The sequence below is a fragment of the Lycorma delicatula genome, chromosome 11 (genome assembly GCF_047948215.1).
Source record: "Lycorma delicatula isolate Av1 chromosome 11, ASM4794821v1, whole genome shotgun sequence".
NCBI lineage: Eukaryota > Metazoa > Arthropoda > Insecta > Hemiptera > Fulgoridae > Lycorma > Lycorma delicatula.
In genome coordinates, this window is record NC_134465.1 from 33280622 (window position 1) to 33301407 (window position 20786).

Genomic DNA, 20786 nt, shown 5'->3' on the forward strand with positions numbered 1-20786 from the left:
CAATTCCCAAAAATACTTCTTTTTTTTTTTTTGAAACAAAAATATTCCGTGTAAGTATATTGGAACTAGTATTTCAATTACTTTGTACCAAATTGGTGCCTATAAAAAAAGGATGGAGGATACACCAATAGGCAATTATACTTCACAAGTAATATTTTTTTCGTAAATTTTAATTTTATTGAAAAAATTGTTAAGATTAAAATTTACTATAAGGTTTTGTTCTATTTGTTTATATTTATTGTAAGTTTTAATTTTTCAGAGAGAACTGTTGGACAAACACAGATTAAAGTAATGCCCTGGTATGTAAAGGATTGGTACTTATGTATTAACGCCACCGCAACTACAGCATTATTTATAAACAAAGTAGTCAGTTGGATGTCGGTGGAAAATGAACCGATATAGAGTTTCACATAAATATATAAATATTTATTTTATAAATATAATTTATTCAAACTTAACCTATTGACTACTTAGATTTACACAGCTTACACACACAACTTGATTTAAAATACTTTACCATTTTATTTAGATATAATATTTTTTGTTTATGTAATTCAATGTTCCTAACTAGAGCGTGCGCACATACTGTATTTCATTCGTGTGGGTGTTGGGACAATAGCGGCCTCTTTGAATATTTATTAATTTAATTCTAACGTTACAACATACCAAAACGAAAACAGCAGCTGTACTTCAGTACTACAGTAGTGCTCCTTGGTGGTAACATGGGTAAAAACATGGCTAAACATGCCCACTTAGCCATCAGTTTAGTTATAGAAGTAATCTGACAAAGTGTGGACAAAATTTGTTAAGCAATTGTGGAGATATAATGTAATTTAGGGTGCGAACCTGAACAAACACACACACATACATATTAATATCTGGAAAATTTACATCTGGTTTTTTTGGGTTTCTAAGGTGTCAAAACATAAACAAAACTAGTTTAGTTTGATTTGTGCATTACATAACTTACAGAGACATAATTAGTATTCGCCACCATTATTAATCAGCTGTCTTTGGACATCGATCAGATCACGATCACCATTATTCATTGAGCACCGATCTGGTTATAAATCACCGTTCATTGCGTACTGATCTCTGCCCAATGAGCACCGGTTAGATCAGGTCACCGTTCAATGAGTACCGATTGGGTCACGATCAGTTCATTGTTCAGCGATCATCATCCATCATCATCTTCAACAATACAACCTTTAGCAAAATGAATTACAAATCTTGTTAATCCTACAATATGGTAGTATATGATCAGTACTGTAGTCTTCGTACAAATTGTCGGTTCAACTGTCCATTTTTATATCAGTGAGTTTAAAGAAAGGATTGCTGTAAGATTACATTTATTATTTGATGACAAAATTTGATTTGTGACTTCAAAAAGCTGCCAACACAGTTGTAGGACTTTGCCGCCACGCTGGTTTTTTTCTGATACACTACTTGATTTAAAATACTTTACCATTTTATTTAGATATAATATTTTTTGTTTATTTAATTCAATGTTCCTAACTAAAGCGCGCGCACATACTGTATTTCATTCGTGTGGGTGTTGGGACAATAGCGGCCTCTTTGAATATTTATTAATTTAATTCTAACGTTACAACATACCAAAACGAAAACAGCAGCTGTACTTCAGTACTACAGTAGTGCTCCTTGGTGGTAACATGGGTAAAAACATGGCTAAACATGCCCACTTAGCCATCAGTTTAGTTATAGAAGTAATCTGACAAAGTGTGGACAAAATTTGTTAAGCAATTGTGGAGATATAATGTAATTTAGGGTGCGAACCTGAACAAACACACACACATACATATTAATATCTGGAAAATTTACATCTGGTTTTTTTGGGTTTCTAAGGTGTCAAAACATAAACAAAACTAGTTTAGTTTGATTTGTGCATTACATAACTTACAGAGACTTAATTAGTATTCGCCACCATTATTAATCAGCTGTCTTTGGACATCGATCAGATCACGATCACCATTATTCATTGAGCACCGATCTGGTTATAAATCACCGTTCATTGCGTACTGATCTCTGCCCAATGAGCACCGGTTAGATCAGGTCATCGTTCAATGAGTACCGATTGGGTCACGATCAGTTCATTGTTCAGCGATCATCATCCATCATCATCTTCAACAATACAACCTTTAGCAAAATGAATTACAAATCTTGTTAATCCTACAATATGGTAGTATATGATCAGTACTGTAGTCTTCGTACAAATTGTCGGTTCAACTGTCCATTTTTATATCAGTGAGTTTAAAGAAAGGATTGCTGTAAGATTACATTTATTATTTGATGACAAAATTTGATTTGTGACTTCAAAAAGCTGCCAACACAGTTGTAGGACTTTGCCGCCACGCTGTTTTTTTTCTGATACACAACTTGATTTAAAATACTTCACCATTTTATTTAGATATAATATTTTTTGTTTATTTAATTCAATGATCCTCACAAAGGGCGCGCACATACTGTATTTCATTCGTGTGGGTGTTGGGACAATAGCGGCCTCTTTGAATATTTATTAATTTAATTCTAACGTTACAACATACCAAAACAACAACAGCAGCTGTACTTCAGTACTACAGTGGTGCTCCTTGGTGGTAACATGGGTAAAAACAAGTCACTATGCCCACTTAGCCATCAGTTTAGTTATAGAAGTAACTGACAAAGTGTGGACAAAATTTGTTAAGCAATTGTGGAGATATAATGTAATTTAGGGTGCGAACCTGAACAAACATACACATACATATTAATATAAAAACCATTACCAAAATGAATTACAAATCTTGTTAATCCTACAGTACGGTAGTATATTATTACTACTACTACAACTTAATTTAAAATATTTATCATATTATTTAGATATGTTTTTTTTTTTATTTATTTAATTCTAACGTTGCAACATACCAAAATAACTACAGCAGCCGTTTAGTTATAGAAGTAATCTGGCCAACTGTGGTCAAAATTTGTTGAGTAATTCTGGAGATATAGTGTGATTTAGGGTGCAAACATGAACACACACACACACACGTACAGCTGAATATCTGTAAAATTTACATCTGGTTTTTTGGGTCTTTAAGGTGTCAAAACATAAACAAAGCTAGTTTAGTTTGATTTGTGGGGGTCAACAAACCCATTTTGTGAATTTCCCTAACATAATTTAAGTTTTTTTTTTGGAGACAGATTATATTTTGGGAAAACAAAGTTTTATCAGTGCAATAATATGATTTTTATTGATTAAGGAGGGAGGCTATATACTTGTAGGAAGCAAGAAGGGATTTGAATCGCCCTGTACTAGATGGTATTTTTATTCTTCTGACAATAAAACCCATTTTGAGAAGAATTTTGCTGAATCTCAATTTGTACATGACTGCCCAAAAAAAAAGTGTAATGTACTTAGGGTATATGTATGTTTGTTGCACTGTAGCAGCACAACGGCTTGAGTCATTAAATGATTTAGATGTACTAGACCCTTAGTTATCCTTACGTTCCCAGGGATGTCATAGACTATATATATATAAAATTTTCATCGGCACACTCTACACTTTATTAAAGAGCAATGGTTTTTTTTGACAGTCGTGTTATTTAATATTTTAGATACTGAAAATATTCAAGTTTATCGTAGGAGTAGATTTAAAATATAAAATAAAATTAGTATACTGCTTAGAAAGAATCATTTTTTCTTCCGCTTCAAGTAAATTTTCACGTAAAACCTAAATTACAGCTATGGGATTACAGTTGGTGAATTTTTGTCCCACGCAAAGATTATCTTGCATGTATTTTTGCATTATCTCAGAATGATAAACAATTTCATAATTTTTAATACTGGCAGTCATAAGGGTATTTATGTTAAAAATAATTTTTTGGCTTTATTAGAATTGTTAAAGTTTCAATTAAGCACTGGGTGTGAATGCCAATAAATAGTTAAGTCGTTCGTCATTTTTTTTGCTTTTGTTAACTAAAAAAAATAGCATTGAAAATACAAATATATAGTTTAAAAACTGCAGTTCGCCCATGAAGAGGTTAAAAGAAGAAAGAGGTAATGTAGAACTAAGTGCTAGTTTAGATTTAAGTTCAGGTGACTTTAGCCCACTGTTTTTGATATTACTGTAGTTGCATACGAAAGTATTTTACCTGTAAAGCAAATGCTTAACATAGGTGGGAGTACCAAATCAACAATTATAAACTTTTTACACTTGCCTAAAGTTTTCTTCAATTATCTCTCTCACACACATTTACACACACAACACAATATTGATACCAACCATGTCTATTAACATAACATTTAAATTTAAGTTGATTACTATTTCATAGACGGAAGTACTATATTCATCTGTGATTTAGTCTTAATAAAAGAGTAATCAACTTAAATCTCATCAGTTGTAAAGTAGAAAATCCACTCTTTTAAGTTAAATTTAAATTAACATTCTTACACTACCCAGCAGGCAGTTAAAGAACTTAGGTGTAGAAAAAGAAAAGTTTTTGAAACCATGTACAATAAGGCTTTGGAACAGTAACACTTTCTATAAAAGTCTGCTTGGTTATATAATAGATTTCACCCTTAGCTATCACCACCCTGATGTTACGTAAAATTAGATATTTAATTTTGAAAGCATTATGAGCTAATTTATTGTCAAAAATAATCCAATTCACGCTGCATTAAAACTTGTAGCCTATTAAGATTCTTATGAATATAATAGAGCAGTAAGCAGTAGTCTGGAAACAAATGTAGCTTTGCCATAGAATTTATGCAAAAGGTAGGACATTAATAGGAATTCTAAATAGAGTAAATCCAAGAACCGTATTTATTAAAAATATTAGCAATTTTACCTTATCAGAAACAGCATTTACATGCATTTTTGATATTTTTTATTTAATAGTAGGCGTAGAAGTAAACTGGTTTTTTAATTCTCCACTGATTCTTTGCAGGTAATTCCCTCATATTTTTAAAATGTTGTTTTTTAGCTGCCATAATCCACACATCTTTCTTTAAGAAAAATTTTGTGGTTGAGAGAATTTTTATGCCATATCTTATACTATCCATCTCTCTGAGAAATGGTAGTGCACAGTCCAACTTATCCATGGCTTAAAATAAGTAACGTATTTTGATTGATTAATATACTCCAATATAATATGTAAAAAGTTATTAAACTGAAAACTAGTGTCATCATTATCAAGAATTTCCCTTCAATCATGTTCACATAAATATGATCTTAATTTACCTTAATCCAGTCCTCTTTAAAATCCTTTATGAATTACTTTGTGTTCTGTCTTCAGAAATAGCTACTACATAAACTCTATGATGATTAAAATATGTCAGAATGACTGCACTAGAAACATTGTGTTTATATAAAATCGATCTTTAGAAAACCTGATCAATACAGATGGCCTATCATCCTCAGTACCTCTAATATAAACATTAACTAAGGAGTTGCGCTCATGCATACCATGTATTTTTAGATATGTTTACAAATACTATTTATTCTTTCTATCTATTCTGTCATATATTGGAATTGTAGAATGGTCTTAAAGGCGTTTCAAATTGTCTTATTTTGATTATGCCATCTACAGACATACAAGAATGTAAAATGCTGTTTTAACCAATTTTTATCCCTTCAGAATGTATTCCAGCCAGTTAGCTTTCTTATTTTTTCTGATTAAGCTTTTATTCTTTTATAATCTGTTATTATCTCTTCATTTTTCAGTTCATCCATTTAATCTCCAGTCTCCTTACAGTAAGCCTTTTTTTCCTTGTTCCTCCAGTTTCCATGTTTCATATGCATATGAAAGTACGCAAGCCACCCTTCATCAACACCTTATTACATAACTATTTCTTTCTGTTAAATGTTTCCTTGCCTGCTGCTATAATTGTTTTTATTTAATTTTCACCTTTGCATTCTTTTGTTGACAGCATATTAAGTATCAGTATTGTACTTCTTTATTCAACTGTTCTTTATTTTAGTGCAGATATTCATGGGCTTATTTTCTCCTAACATCATTAGTTTTGTTTTTTTAACATTCATTTCTCTCTGTTTTGCAATAATGTATCCTAATTTTTAATGTCATTGGCTTCATTTCAAAAAAGAAATTGTCTAATCACTGTAAAAATTTTACAGTTTATATTCCATTCTAGATTTATTCTTTCATTTTCTATAGCATTTTTGATCATATCTTCAACTACATATTAAATAAAGGCAGCGTTCTTGCTTAATTGTCTTCCTAGGTTAAACTCAATTTGAGCATCCCATATTTTAATAACCAATTTCCAATTCAGGTGAAATTATTAATCTTGAATATTTGCATTGTGTATGTATGCTTTGTCTTTTAATTATTTATGTTAGTTTTTCTGTTTCACATTGTATACTTATTCTCTTTGTATATACCTATTACTAATAGTTTTGATTAGCCTAATCCCATCTATAATATCTCTATTCCTTGTAAATCTACTTTGTTTTATATATATATAATCTCGTACTTATTTTTTTTTTTATTCAGTCTTTCTGTTGAAGAGAAGATTAAAATTTAACAATACCATGCTTCTTGGGAAATGGAATCATGGGAGTTTTAAGAAACTCAGACTACGTCCCACTTGTAGATTCGATTTTGTAATTTTGTTATCTCCGAATTCCTACTTTAAGACTGAATCATTTCTGTTGATGTTGATAAAACTGCCAATTTTAGTTTTGCTGGTCGTACTTAAAGTTTTCATTTTATTCCATCCAGCCTTTATAAGATCATTTGTTTTACTTTTGAGCAGTGTTGTTCCTTTATATTCTTATTCCACCTTTCAAATATCTTTCCCTCTTCCTATAACACTTTACCATTTTTACTGGCAATTTCTTAAGTGTGTGTACCATTCCTATATTTATACCTGTTACTGTTCTTACGTTTTATCATGTTAGTTCATACCGTTCTGTTTTTCCGAATTTTCTACGTATGAGCTATCTTAAAAAGCTAATTCTTTGCTTTTAGTCATTTTTACTCTATTTGAGTTGAATGTTAAACACATAGTGAGATGATGTGTACAATGGTAAACATTGGAGTCAATGTTTGAAGCATATTTGAGAGCAATGTTGGATAGTGCTTTGATCATGACATGGATTCTAAAACCCAGAGCTATATACAATTGCATTTTATATACAGAGGGTTTGTTATAAAAGTATACTAATGTATACTCCCTTATAAAAAAGAACCCTATCCTGTTGAAGCCTGGACATTTGTAAATGAGTAATGAAATAAATCCAAAATCTCTTGCATTATCAACATGAGTTAGAACAAATGTTATTTTGTTGCAATACTATGGTAAGGAGGATTCCTTTTACTGATTGAAGAAGAGAATAATTTTCTTTATCAGAAAAAAAAATTATTACGTTTTACTTTATTCATTTCTAGATCACTTTAAATGCACCAATTAAATACACAATCTCCATCATCTCAAAACATAATGTAGTCATTCAGTTAAAAAATGTGAATATCATTCACAAAGATTAAATAACTTTAATTATTGATAACTGTTGACATGTATTTGCAATTAACCAAAACAATAGAGTAATAATTTGCTGTGACATTGTTTTCAATCAGGTAACTGACAGGATCTCTTGGAGCAGAATTTATACACAAAGATATTGATTTAGCTTCAAAATTGATGAAATTTGTCATAATAAAATTATGAGGTGGCAGTGTACATATCTCGTGAGCAATGTCTAGATCCTAAATTTTCTTGAATGAATCCCACCACTCTTTTTACCTTCAGTTGTCTGCCTCAACAAATCATCAATTACCATCAGAAATATTTAAAATTGTAGGTCTCAGAGCACCCTAAATCTCTTGGTCAACTTTCCTGGGTGAATGACTTGACATTTATACATCTCTTTGGGAAGGTTTATTATTTTTTTGGTAAATTATATCTCATGGTTTTCCGGATATTAACATTTTAAAAAAAACATTTAACCAAGATTTTCCTAACATCTTAACATTCATTAAGCCGGTGTCATATCTCACATTAGCCAACTCTGACTTTCTCACCTTCTTCCAAATTTTATCTCCTAACACTTATCGTTAAGTACTTTGTTAACCTGTATGTGTCACTTTTTCATCAGACAAAAATCAATATTATTATTTTTTTATTTAATTCATTATTATCTTAACCACCATGGGTTTTTGTGGTATAGTGATACAGATACAAGTCTTGGTCAGGCATGCCAGTTTTCATATGCTACAAAATTCATTACATTTGTTATAGTGATTGTCTTATATTATTAGGCCTGGTCCTGGTGCTTCTTTTTACTGATCACACTTCTTTTTATTTGTGAAGAAGTTATTTATTGAGAATAAAATTCAGTTACAATAATCATAGTCTGCAGAACATGATCTTTTAAAGTAACAGAAAAAAATGTTTAACTGGTATTGTGACTTTGTTTTTTAAATGCACTTCTCTTGTAAAATGACTAATTCCAGTTAACAGAATAAATTTAACCAGTGAACTACTCGATTCCACGGCCAGATTTGTTTGTAATACAATTTAAAATTATTCTGTAATAATTCACTTACTGATAGTTTTTTCATACTGGAGTCCTTTTTACACAAATAACAAGGATAAGAGGTAGAGAAAAGCAAATCCTTAAAGAGAGACAAACCTAGAAATAGTTTTAAATTTTGCTAAATAGCTCAAAATTGAAAAATATATTATCTTCCCTATTGCCAGACTTTGAAGATTTTTTTTTTAATAATTGGAAAGAAATATTTTTATATATTATTAAATTTTAAATCTTTCAATCATTCTGTGTAAATAATGTAATGTAAAGTAGACTAAACATTCTCAAAAAAAAAAAAAATGTTGACCTATTATTATGCTATCATTTGCAAATGTGTTTTGCAAATTTCTGTTTTCTGTTGGTCAAAACTTAAAAAATTCATTTCGCAGGTAAATGAACACTATTGAACAGTATGAAATCCACAGTAGATACAAAAATCAAACTAAAAAAAAATCTGTAGTTAATACAAACCTATTTTCTCTTTTACCACAATAAAAATGATGGTGACCTGCTTACCTGGCAACCTGATTCGCAATGAAAACTAGCACTGATTCGCTAATCTTCGAAAGAAAGGCATATTTTCAACTAACAAAATCAGATTTTTTGAACGTTACGTAAATAAAAATAGTAAATTAACATTGATAAATATGACAATAAATGTTTATTGAGAAACAGTCAATAAAAAGAATAACCGATATCTATCTAATCTGTATTAACTAATTTTATGGAAATAAAATGTGTTGTTTTCTATAATATGTTCAATAACAAATTTCAAACACACAATACAAACTAAGTTAAATAATTTGACCATTCTACTGATTGGTTTCTGTGAATAATGAAATGATGCTATTTTGCACTGTTGTCCTCTACTAAAAGTAATTAATGATAGGTAGTTAATTTCTTAATGGTACATTAATATTAATGTTAGGATTTGAAGACATTTTACATTAATTATTTACTGTTGTATTGTAGGATAATAACAACAATCAAAACTGAGTATTTTATTTCAATTTAATCTTTCTTCTTTATTAGGTTTTGATAAGATCCAGAATAATATTGTTTTTTAATAGATTTAAAAAAAACGCGTCAAAAATGTCTGCAGTTTAAGATTGTTTTCTACTTCACTTGAGCAACGGGAGAATGCGTTAAATACACACGAGACATGGTTGTATACTGTCCGCGTCCTTTCTATTTGTATCTTTAACGGCTATTACTCAATTTAATCATGTAGTTTAATTTGTAAGTTCATATAATCGTACCTGAATGCTTCTAAGAGAAATAATTTGATGGTGTAATGACTGGTTTTTGCGAATAATAATGGAATACTATTTTGCGCCGTGGTCCTTTACTACAAGTAAGTAATTGCATATAATTTTCTTAATTGTACAAACATGAATGCGAGTTTTTGAACCCCATTACTTATTTACAGCTGTAATTCATACTAATTGTGTTTTCTAAATAATATAAAACTGTAAGTAAGTTTTAAGACGTTATGGTTTGTAGTTAATTTAGATCTTATCTTTTTGTTGTATATTTTATCTCAAACTTTTTTACTGTTTTAATATTTTTTGTGCTTGTTGCTCCAATTTCCATGTTAATAATTATTTATAATATTAAGGCACACTGGTTATTGCCGGTAAATAAGTATCGGTAATGATTTACCCAATACATAGTGAATTTATTTATTGAACAGCATGACAAAAAATGACATAAAATTTAATAATAATTGAGTTTCAAGATTAATTTAATTTCGTGTAGCTAATTATTGGCTCATTCCTGGAGTAAATAGGAATGAAATAGTAATCAGCTGCGTAAGGTTTTTTTTTTATTAGAAAGAGTTTCATTAATCTGAAACTGGTATTCAAACTTTTAACCTAATATGGACTCATTAATTCAGATTGTTTCTGATAAGCTAGACTACATTTCAAACGTTTATGAATATATCTTGTTATTTTTTTGTTTTTGTTTGCTTTCAGACTTTCAAAGGATCACCCGTGCACAGTCCAGATTTCTTCCTTTTCCAAATGGTTTCAGTTTTCCCTAAACTTTTCTCTCCATTCTTTGGTCCATTCACTGCGTTTCCTTTTCTGTTTCTCTGGAAATGTGGATTCATCCACTAGTTTTTTGAAAGATTATATCAAAAATTATTTCTTTGGAAATATTTAATAATTTGAGATGTTCAGTGTTTTTTGAACTAGCTTATTTGGTTTACCATATTTCAAAAAAAGTTAAATATTTGTTTTATTAATTTAGTTTCATCCATTTCATTCAAGTGACCATAAAATTTGAGTTCTTTTTCTTCTAATTTGTTTAATTTATAAATATTATCTTTGAGTTTTGGCCATAGAGTTTTCTTTAAAAATCTAGGTAAAATAATTACACTGAATGTTTTGGAGAAAAAAAAGAAATAAAAGCCAGAAGTGACTTTCATCTTAAAGAAACATAAAATTAAAAACTCTTAAAAAGCACATAATTTAGACACTATAAAACCGTATTTTTACCAGACATGTTGTATAGTTCAAATTGGTATATTGTTGTATAGTGTGAATAGTACAGAAGGCCTACAGAACTTCTTAGGAATAATCTAGTAATTGTCAAAAAAAATTATTTGGTACCACTTTCATTTTTGTGTTCTGGCTTTATTTCTTTTTTTTCTTCTAAAACATTCACGGTAATTATTTTGCCTAAATATTTAAACTTTTTGACCCTTTTGATTGATTGTTATACTCACATTTATTGTTTGGATTCTAATTTTGTTATTGGAATCTGTTATATAAAATTTGTATTTCCATATTCTGTTCTTCAATAATTTTTGCAGAGTGTAATTGAACAGTATTGTGAGACCATCCATTATCTTGTCTGCTGTAGTTTTTATTTGAAAGTGTTTCGGAATGCTGCCTTAAATTTTAACTTTTGAGTATGTTTATCTTATAATGTTTTAGTGTTATTGACATAATTTTTTTCAATATTTTAACCAGAGATTCTCTATTGAATCTTTAAGAATTTAAAGAAAATAAATATAAGCCTTTAAGAATTTTAGAAAAATAAATATTACTTCCAGATCTCTAATTTTTTGGTACGATATTATTATCTGACAATTAATTTTTTTTTTTGCAAATACTAAAGAAACTGTTTCAGATTTTTATAATATTTATTTTCAAACTATCTATAGTGGGAATATGTGAATGTTTTAAAGCTCAGCTTTGTCAAACCAGCTAATATTTTAAATTTAACATCTGTTTTCAGTTTTTTATCTTTAGTAAAGAACTGTTTTTAATTGGCTTTTAAAATTCGCTTGTTATTCAGTTTGAAATACACCTACCAATTTACACTACCTTTTTTATCCAAAGTCAGATTTTTAGATTTTAAAATTTTTAACAATCGGACATACAGTACAAATCACTTCTGAAAACGGTGTAATAATTTAACAATTCTCAAAAATACTTCTTTTTTTTTTTTTGAAACAAAAATATTCCGTGTAAGTATATTGGAACTAGTATTTCAATTACAGTAAATAGACTGAAATTGAGAAGTATTTATACTAATTTAAGTGAAACTTATGAAAAATCTGTTAAAAAACACATTTTTTTATTTTTGTAATCATTCGGTTTAGTGGAAATGTAAACATCTATTTTAACTTTGTACCAAATTGGTGCCTATAAAAAAAGGATGGAGGATACACCAATAGGCAATTATACTTCACAAGTAATATTTTTTTCGTAAATTTTAATTTTATTGAAAAAATTGTTAAGATTAAAATTTACTATAAGGTTTTGTTCTATTTGTTTATATTTATTGTAAGTTTTAATTTTTCAGAGAGAACTGTTGGACAAACACAGATTAAAGTAATGCCCCGGTATGTAAAGGATTGGTACTTATGTATTAACGCCACCGCAACTACAGCATTATTTATAAACAAAGTAGTCAGTTGGATGTCGGTGGAAAATGAACCGATATAGAGTTTCACATAAATATATAAATATTTATTTTATAAATATAATTTAACCAAACTACACCTATTGACTACTTAGATTTACACAGCTTACACACACAACTTGATTTAAAATACTTTACCATTTTATTTAGATATAATATTTTTTGTTTATTTAATTCAATAATCCTAACTAAAGTGCGCGCACATACTGTATTTCAATCGTGTGGGTGTTGGGGCACTAGCGGCCGCTTTGAATATTTATTAATTTAATTCTAACGTTACAACATACCAAAACGAAAACAGCAGCTGTACTTCAGTACTACAGTAGTGCTCCTTGGTGGTAACATGGGTAAAAACATGGCTAAACATGCCCACTTAGCCATCAGTTTAGTTATAGAAGTAATCTGACAAAGTGTGGACAAAATTTGTTAAGCAATTGTGGAGATATAATGTAATTTAGGGTGCGAACCTGAACAAACACACACACATACATATTAATATCTGGAAAATTTACATCTGGTTTTTTTGGGTTTCTAAGGTGTCAAAACATAAACAAAACTAGTTTAGTTTGATTTGTGCATTACATAACTTACAGAGACATAATTAGTATTCGCCACCATTATTAATCAGCTGTCTTTGGACATCGATCAGATCACGATCACCATTATTCATTGAGCACCGATCTGGTTATAAATCACCGTTCATTGCGTACTGATCTCTGCCCAATGAGCACCGGTTAGATCAGGTCACCGTTCAATGAGTACCGATTGGGTCACGATCAGTTCATTGTTCAGCGATCATCATCCATCATCATCTTCAACAATACAACCTTTAGCAAAATGAATTACAAATCTTGTTAATCCTACAATATGGTAGTATATGATCAGTACTGTAGTCTTCGTACAAATTGTCGGTTCAACTGTCCATTTTTATATCAGTGAGTTTAAAGAAAGGATTGCTGTAAGATTACATTTATTATTTGATGACAAAATTTGATTTGTGACTTCAAAAAGCTGCCAACACAGATGTAGGACTTTGCCGCCACGCTGTTTTTTTCTGATACACAACTTGATTTAAAATACTTTACCATTTTATTTAGATATAATATTTTTTGTTTATTTAATTCAATGATCCTAACTAAAGTGCGCGCACATACTGTATTTCATTCGTGTGGGTGTTGGGACAATAGCGGCCTCTTTGAATATTTATTAATTTAATTCTAACGTTACAACATACCAAAACGAAAACAGCAGCTGTACTTCAGTACTACAGTAGTGCTCCTTGGTGGTAACATGGGTAAAAACATGGCTAAACATGCCCACTTAGCCATCAGTTTAGTTATAGAAGTAATCTGACAAAGTGTGGACAAAATTTGTTAAGCAATTGTGGAGATATAATGTAATTTAGGGTGCGAACCTGAACAAACACACACACATACATATTAATATCTGGAAAATTTACATCTGGTTTTTTTGGGTTTCTAAGGTGTCAAAACATAAACAAAACTAGTTTAGTTTGATTTGTGCATTACATAACTTACAGAGACATAATTAGTATTCGCCACCATTATTAATCAGCTGTCTTTGGACATCGATCAGATCACGATCACCATTATTCATTGAGCACCGATCTGGTTATAAATCACCGTTCATTGCGTACTGATCTCTGCCCAATGAGCACCGGTTAGATCAGGTCACCGTTCAATGAGTACCGATTGGGTCACGATCAGTTCATTGTTCAGCGATCATCATCCATCATCATCTTCAACAATACAACCTTTAGCAAAATTAATTACAAATCTTGTTAATCCTACAATATGGTAGTATATGATCAGTACTGTAGTCTTCGTACAAATTGTCGGTTCAACTGTCCATTTTTATATCAGTGAGTTTAAAGAAAGGATTGCTGTAAGATTACATTTATTATTTGATGACAAAATTTGATTTGTGACTTCAAAAAGCTGCCAACACAGATGTAGGACTTTGCCGCCACGCTGTTTTTTTCTGATACACAACTTGATTTAAAATACTTTACCATTTTATTTAGATATAATATTTTTTGTTTATTTAATTCAATGATCCTAACTAAAGTGCGCGCACATACTGTATTTCATTCGTGTGGGTGTTGGGACAATAGCGGCCTCTTTGAATATTTATTAATTTAATTCTAACGTTACAACATACCAAAACGAAAACAGCAGCTGTACTTCAGTACTACAGTAGTGCTCCTTGGTGGTAACATGGGTAAAAACATGGCTAAACATGCCCACTTAGCCATCAGTTTAGTTATAGAAGTAATCTGACAAAGTGTGGACAAAATTTGTTAAGCAATTGTGGAGATATAATGTAATTTAGGGTGCGAACCTGAACAAACACACACACATACATATTAATATCTGGAAAATTTACATCTGGTTTTTTTGGGTTTCTAAGGTGTCAAAACATAAACAAAACTAGTTTAGTTTGATTTGTACATTACATAACTTACAGAAACATAATTAGTATTCGCCACCATTATTAATCAGCTGTCTTTGGACATCGATCAGATCACGATCACCATTATTCATTGAGCACCGATCTGGTTATAAATCACCGTTCATTGCGTACTGATCTCTGCCCAATGAGCACCGGTTAGATCAGGTCACCGTTCAATGAGTACCGATTGGGTCACGATCAGTTCATTGTTCGGCGATCATCATCCATCATCATCTTCAACAATACAACCTTTAGCAAAATTAATTACAAATCTTGTTAATCCTACAATATGGTAGTATATGATCAGTACTGTAGTCTTCGTACAAATTGTCGGTTCAACTGTCCATTTTTATATCAGTGAGTTTAAAGAAAGGATTGCTGTAAGATTACATTTATTATTTGATGACAAAATTTGATTTGTGACTTCAAAAAGCTGCCAACACAGTTGTAGGACTTTGCCGCCACGCTGGTTTTTTTCTGATACACTACTTGATTTAAAATACTTTACCATTTTATTTAGATATAATATTTTTTGTTTATTTAATTCAATGTTCCTAACTAAAGCGCGCGCACATACTGTATTTCATTCGTGTGGGTGTTGGGACAATAGCGGCCTCTTTGAATATTTATTAATTTAATTCTAACGTTACAACATACCAAAACGAAAACAGCAGCTGTACTTCAGTACTACAGTAGTGCTCCTTGGTGGTAACATGGGTAAAAACATGGCTAAACATGCCCACTTAGCCATCAGTTTAGTTATAGAAGTAATCTGACAAAGTGTGGACAAAATTTGTTAAGCAATTGTGGAGATATAATGTAATTTAGGGTGCGAACCTGAACAAACACACACACATACATATTAATATCTGGAAAATTTACATCTGGTTTTTTTGGGTTTCTAAGGTGTCAAAACATAAACAAAACTAGTTTAGTTTGATTTGTGCATTACATAACTTACAGAGACTTAATTAGTATTCGCCACCATTATTAATCAGCTGTCTTTGGACATCGATCAGATCACGATCACCATTATTCATTGAGCACCGATCTGGTTATAAATCACCGTTCATTGCGTACTGATCTCTGCCCAATGAGCACCGGTTAGATCAGGTCATCGTTCAATGAGTACCGATTGGGTCACGATCAGTTCATTGTTCAGCGATCATCATCCATCATCATCTTCAACAATACAACCTTTAGCAAAATGAATTACAAATCTTGTTAATCCTACAATATGGTAGTATATGATCAGTACTGTAGTCTTCGTACAAATTGTCGGTTCAACTGTCCATTTTTATATCAGTGAGTTTAAAGAAAGGATTGCTGTAAGATTACATTTATTATTTGATGACAAAATTTGATTTGTGACTTCAAAAAGCTGCCAACACAGTTGTAGGACTTTGCCGCCACGCTGTTTTTTTTCTGATACACAACTTGATTTAAAATACTTCACCATTTTATTTAGATATAATATTTTTTGTTTATTTAATTCAATGATCCTAACTAAAGTGCGCGCACATACTGTATTTCATTCGTGTGGGTGTTGGGACAATAGCGGCCTCTTTGAATATTTATTAATTTAATTCTAACGTTACAACATACCAAAACGAAAACAGCAGCTGTACTTCAGTACTACAGTAGTGCTCCTTGGTGGTAACATGGGTAAAAACATGGCTAAACATGCCCACTTAGCCATCAGTTTAGTTATAGAAGTAATCTGACAAAGTGTGGACAAAATTTGTTAAGCAATTGTGGAGATATAATGTAATTTAGGGTGCGAACCTGAACAAACACACACACATACATATTAATATCTGGAAAATTTACATCTGGTTTTTTTGGGTTTCTAAGGTGTCAAAACATAAACAAAACTAGTTTAGTTTGATTTGTGCATTACATAACTTACAGAAACATAATTAGTATTCGCCACCATTATTAATCAGCTGTCTTTGGACATCGATCAGATCACGATCACCATTATTCATTGAGCACCGATCTGGTTATAAATCACCGTTCATTGCGTACTGATCTCTGCCCAATGAGCACCGGTTAGATCAGGTCACCGTTCAATGAGTACCGATTGGGTCACGATCAGTTCATTGTTCAGCGATCATCATCCATCATCATCTTCAACAATACAACCTTTAGCAAAATGAATTACAAATCTTGTTAATCCTACAATATGGTAGTATATGATCAGTACTGTAGTCTTCATACAAATTGTCGGTTCAACTGTCCATTTTTATATCAGTGAGTTTAAAGAAAGGATTGCTGTAAGATTACATTTATTATTTGATGACAAAATTTGATTTGTGACTTCACAAAGCTGCCAACACAGATGTAGGACTTTGCCGCCACGCTGTTTTTTTTCTGATACACAACTTGATTTAAAATACTTTACCATTTTATTTAGATATAATATTTTTTGTTTATTATTTCAATGATCCTAACTAAAGTGCGCGCACATACTGTATTTCATTCGCGTGGGTGTTGGGGCACTAGCGGCCGCTTTGAATATTTATTAATTTAATTCTAACGTTACAACATACCAAAACAACAACAGCAGCTGTACTTCAGTGCTACAGTAGTGCTCCTTGGTGGTAACATGGGTAAAAACAAGTCACTATGCCCACTTAGCCATCAGTTTAGTTATAGAAGTATCTGACAAAGTGTGGACAAAATTTGTTAAGCAATTGTGGAGATATAATGTAATTTAGGGTGCGAACCTGAACAAACATACACATACATATTAATATAAAAACCATTACCAAAATGAATTACAAATCTTGTTAATCCTACAGTACGGTAGTATATTATTACTACTACTACAACTTAATTTAAAATATTTATCATATTATTTAGATATGTTTTTTTTTTTATTTATTTAATTCTAACGTTGCAACATACCAAAATAACTACAGCAGCCGTTTAGTTATAGAAGTAATCTGGCCAACTGTGGTCAAAATTTGTTGAGTAATTCTGGAGATATAGTGTGATTTAGGGTGCAAACATGAACACACACACACACACGTACAGCTGAATATCTGTAAAATTTACATCTGGTTTTTTGGGTCTTTAAGGTGTCAAAACATAAACAAAGCTAGTTTAGTTTGATTTGTGGGGGTCAACAAACCCATTTTGTGAATTTCCCTAACATAATTTAAGTTTTTTTTTTGGAGACAGATTATATTTTGGGAAAACAAAGTTTTATCAGTGCAATAATATGATTTTTATTGATTAAGGAGGGAGGCTATATACTTGTAGGAAGCAAGAAGGGATTTGAATCGCCCTGTACTAGATGGTATTTTTATTCTTCTGACAATAAAACCCATTTTGAGAAGAATTTTGCTGAATCTCAATTTGTACATGACTGCCCAAAAAAAAAGTGTAATGTACTTAGGGTATATGTATGTTTGTTGCACTGTAGCAGCACAACGGCTCGAGTCATTAAATGATTTAGATGTACTAGACCCTTAGTTATCCTTACGTTCCCAGGGATGTCATAGACTATATATATATAAAATTTTCATCGGCACACTCTACACTTTATTAAAGAGCAATGGTTTTTTTTGACAGTCGTGTTATTTAATATTTTAGATACTGAAAATATTCAAGTTTATCGTAGGAGTAGATTTAAAATATAAAATAAAATTAGTATACTGCTTAGAAAGAATCATTTTTTCTTCCGCTTCAAGTAAATTTTCACGTAAAACCTAAATTACAGCTATGGGATTACAGTTGGTGAATTTTTGTCCCACGCAAAGATTATCTTGCATGTATTTTTGCATTATCTCAGAATGATAAACAATTTCATAATTTTTAATACTGGCAGTCATAAGGGTATTTATGTTAAAAATAATTTTTTGGCTTTATTAGAATTGTTAAAGTTTCAATTAAGCACTGGGTGTGAATGCCAATAAATAGTTAAGTCGTTCGTCATTTTTTTTGCTTTTGTTAACTAAAAAAAATAGCATTGAAAATACAAATATATAGTTTAAAAACTGCAGTTCGCCCATGAAGAGGTTAAAAGAAGAAAGAGGTAATGTAGAACTAAGTGCTAGTTTAGATTTAAGTTCAGGGACTTTAGCCCACTGTTTTTGATATTACTGTAGTTGCATACGAAAGTATTTTACCTGTAAAGCAAATGCTTAACATAGGTGGGAGTACCAAATCAACAATTATAAACTTTTTACACTTGCCTAAAGTTTTCTTCAATTATCTCTCTCACACACATTTACACACACAACACAATATTGATACCAACCATGTCTATTAACATAACATTTAAATTTAAGTTGATTACTATTTCATAGACGGAAGTACTATATTCATCTGTGATTTAGTCTTAATAAAAGAGTAATCAACTTAAATCTCATCAGTTGTAAAGTAGAAAATCCACTCTTTTAAGTTAAATTTAAATTAACATTCTTACACTACCCAGCAGGCAGTTAAAGAACTTAGGTGTAGAAAAAGAAAAGTTTTTGAAACCATGTACAATAAGGCTTTGGAACAGTAACACTTTCTATAAAAGTCTGCTTGGTTATATAATAGATTTCACCCTTAGCTATCACCACCCTGATGTTACGTAAAATTAGATATTTAATTTTGAAAGCATTATGAGCTAATTTATTGTCAAAAATAATCCAATTCACGCTGCATTAAAACTTGTAGCCTATTAAGATTCTTATGAATATAATAGAGCAGTAAGCAGTAGTCTGGAAACAAATGTAGCTTTGCCATAGAATTTATGCAAAAGGTAGGACATTAATAGGAATTCTAAATAGAGTAAATCCAAGAACCGTATTTATTAAAAATATTAGCAATTTTACCTTATCAGAAACAGCATTTACATGCATTTTTGATATTTTTTATTTAATAGTAGGCGTAGAAGTAAACTGGTTTTTTAATTCTCCACTGATTCTTTGCAGGTAATTCCCTCATATTTTTAAAATGTTGTTTTTTAGCTGCCATAATCCACACATCTTTCTTTAAGAAAAATTTTGTGGTTGAGAGAATTTTTATGCCATATCTTATACTATCCATCTCTCTGAGAAATGGTAGTGCACAGTCCAACTTATCCATGGCTTAAAATAAGTAACGTATTTTGATTGATTAATATACTCCAATATAATATGTAAAAAGTTATTAAACTGAAAACTAGTGTCATCATTATCAAGAATTTCCCTTCAATCATGTTCACATAAATATGATCTTAATTTACCTTAATCCAGTCCTCTTTAAAATCCTTTATGAATTACTTTGTGTTCTGTCTTCAGAAATAGCTACTACATAAACTCTATGATGATTAAAATATGTCAGAATGACTGCACTAGAAACATTGTGTTTATATAAAATCGATCTTTAGAAAACCTGATCAATACAGATGGCCTATCATCCTCAGTACCTCTAATATAAACATTAACTAAGGAGTTGCGCTCATGCATACCATGTATTTTTAGATATGTTTACAAATACTATTTATTCTTTCTATCTATTCTGTCATATATTGGAATTGTAGAATGGTCTTAAAGGCGTTTCAAATTGTCTTATTTTGATTATGCCATCTACAGACATACAAGAATGTAAAATGCTGTTTTAACCAATTTTTATCCCTTCAGAATGTATTCCAGCCAGTTAGCTTTCTTATTTTTTCTGATTAAGCTTTTATTCTTTTATAATCTGTTATTATCTCTTCATTTTTCAGTTCATCCATTTAATCTCCAGTCTCCTTACAGTAAGCCTTTTTTTCCTTGTTCCTCCAGTTTCCATGTTTCATATGCATATGAAAGTACGCAAGCCACCCTTCATCAACACCTTATTACATAACTA

The 20786-nt window shown here is 30.7% G+C and overlaps 1 long non-coding RNA gene across 1 annotated transcript; it reads left to right on the forward strand.

Annotated features, from left to right (window-relative positions):
* Positions 1-9583: 9583 nt before the first annotated feature.
* LOC142332188 (uncharacterized) lies at positions 9584-12561 on the forward strand. Its single transcript, XR_012758210.1, has 2 exons — positions 9584-9900; positions 12363-12561. It is a non-coding gene; the product is annotated as an uncharacterized LOC142332188 (long non-coding RNA).
* Positions 12562-20786: the final 8225 nt, after the last annotated feature.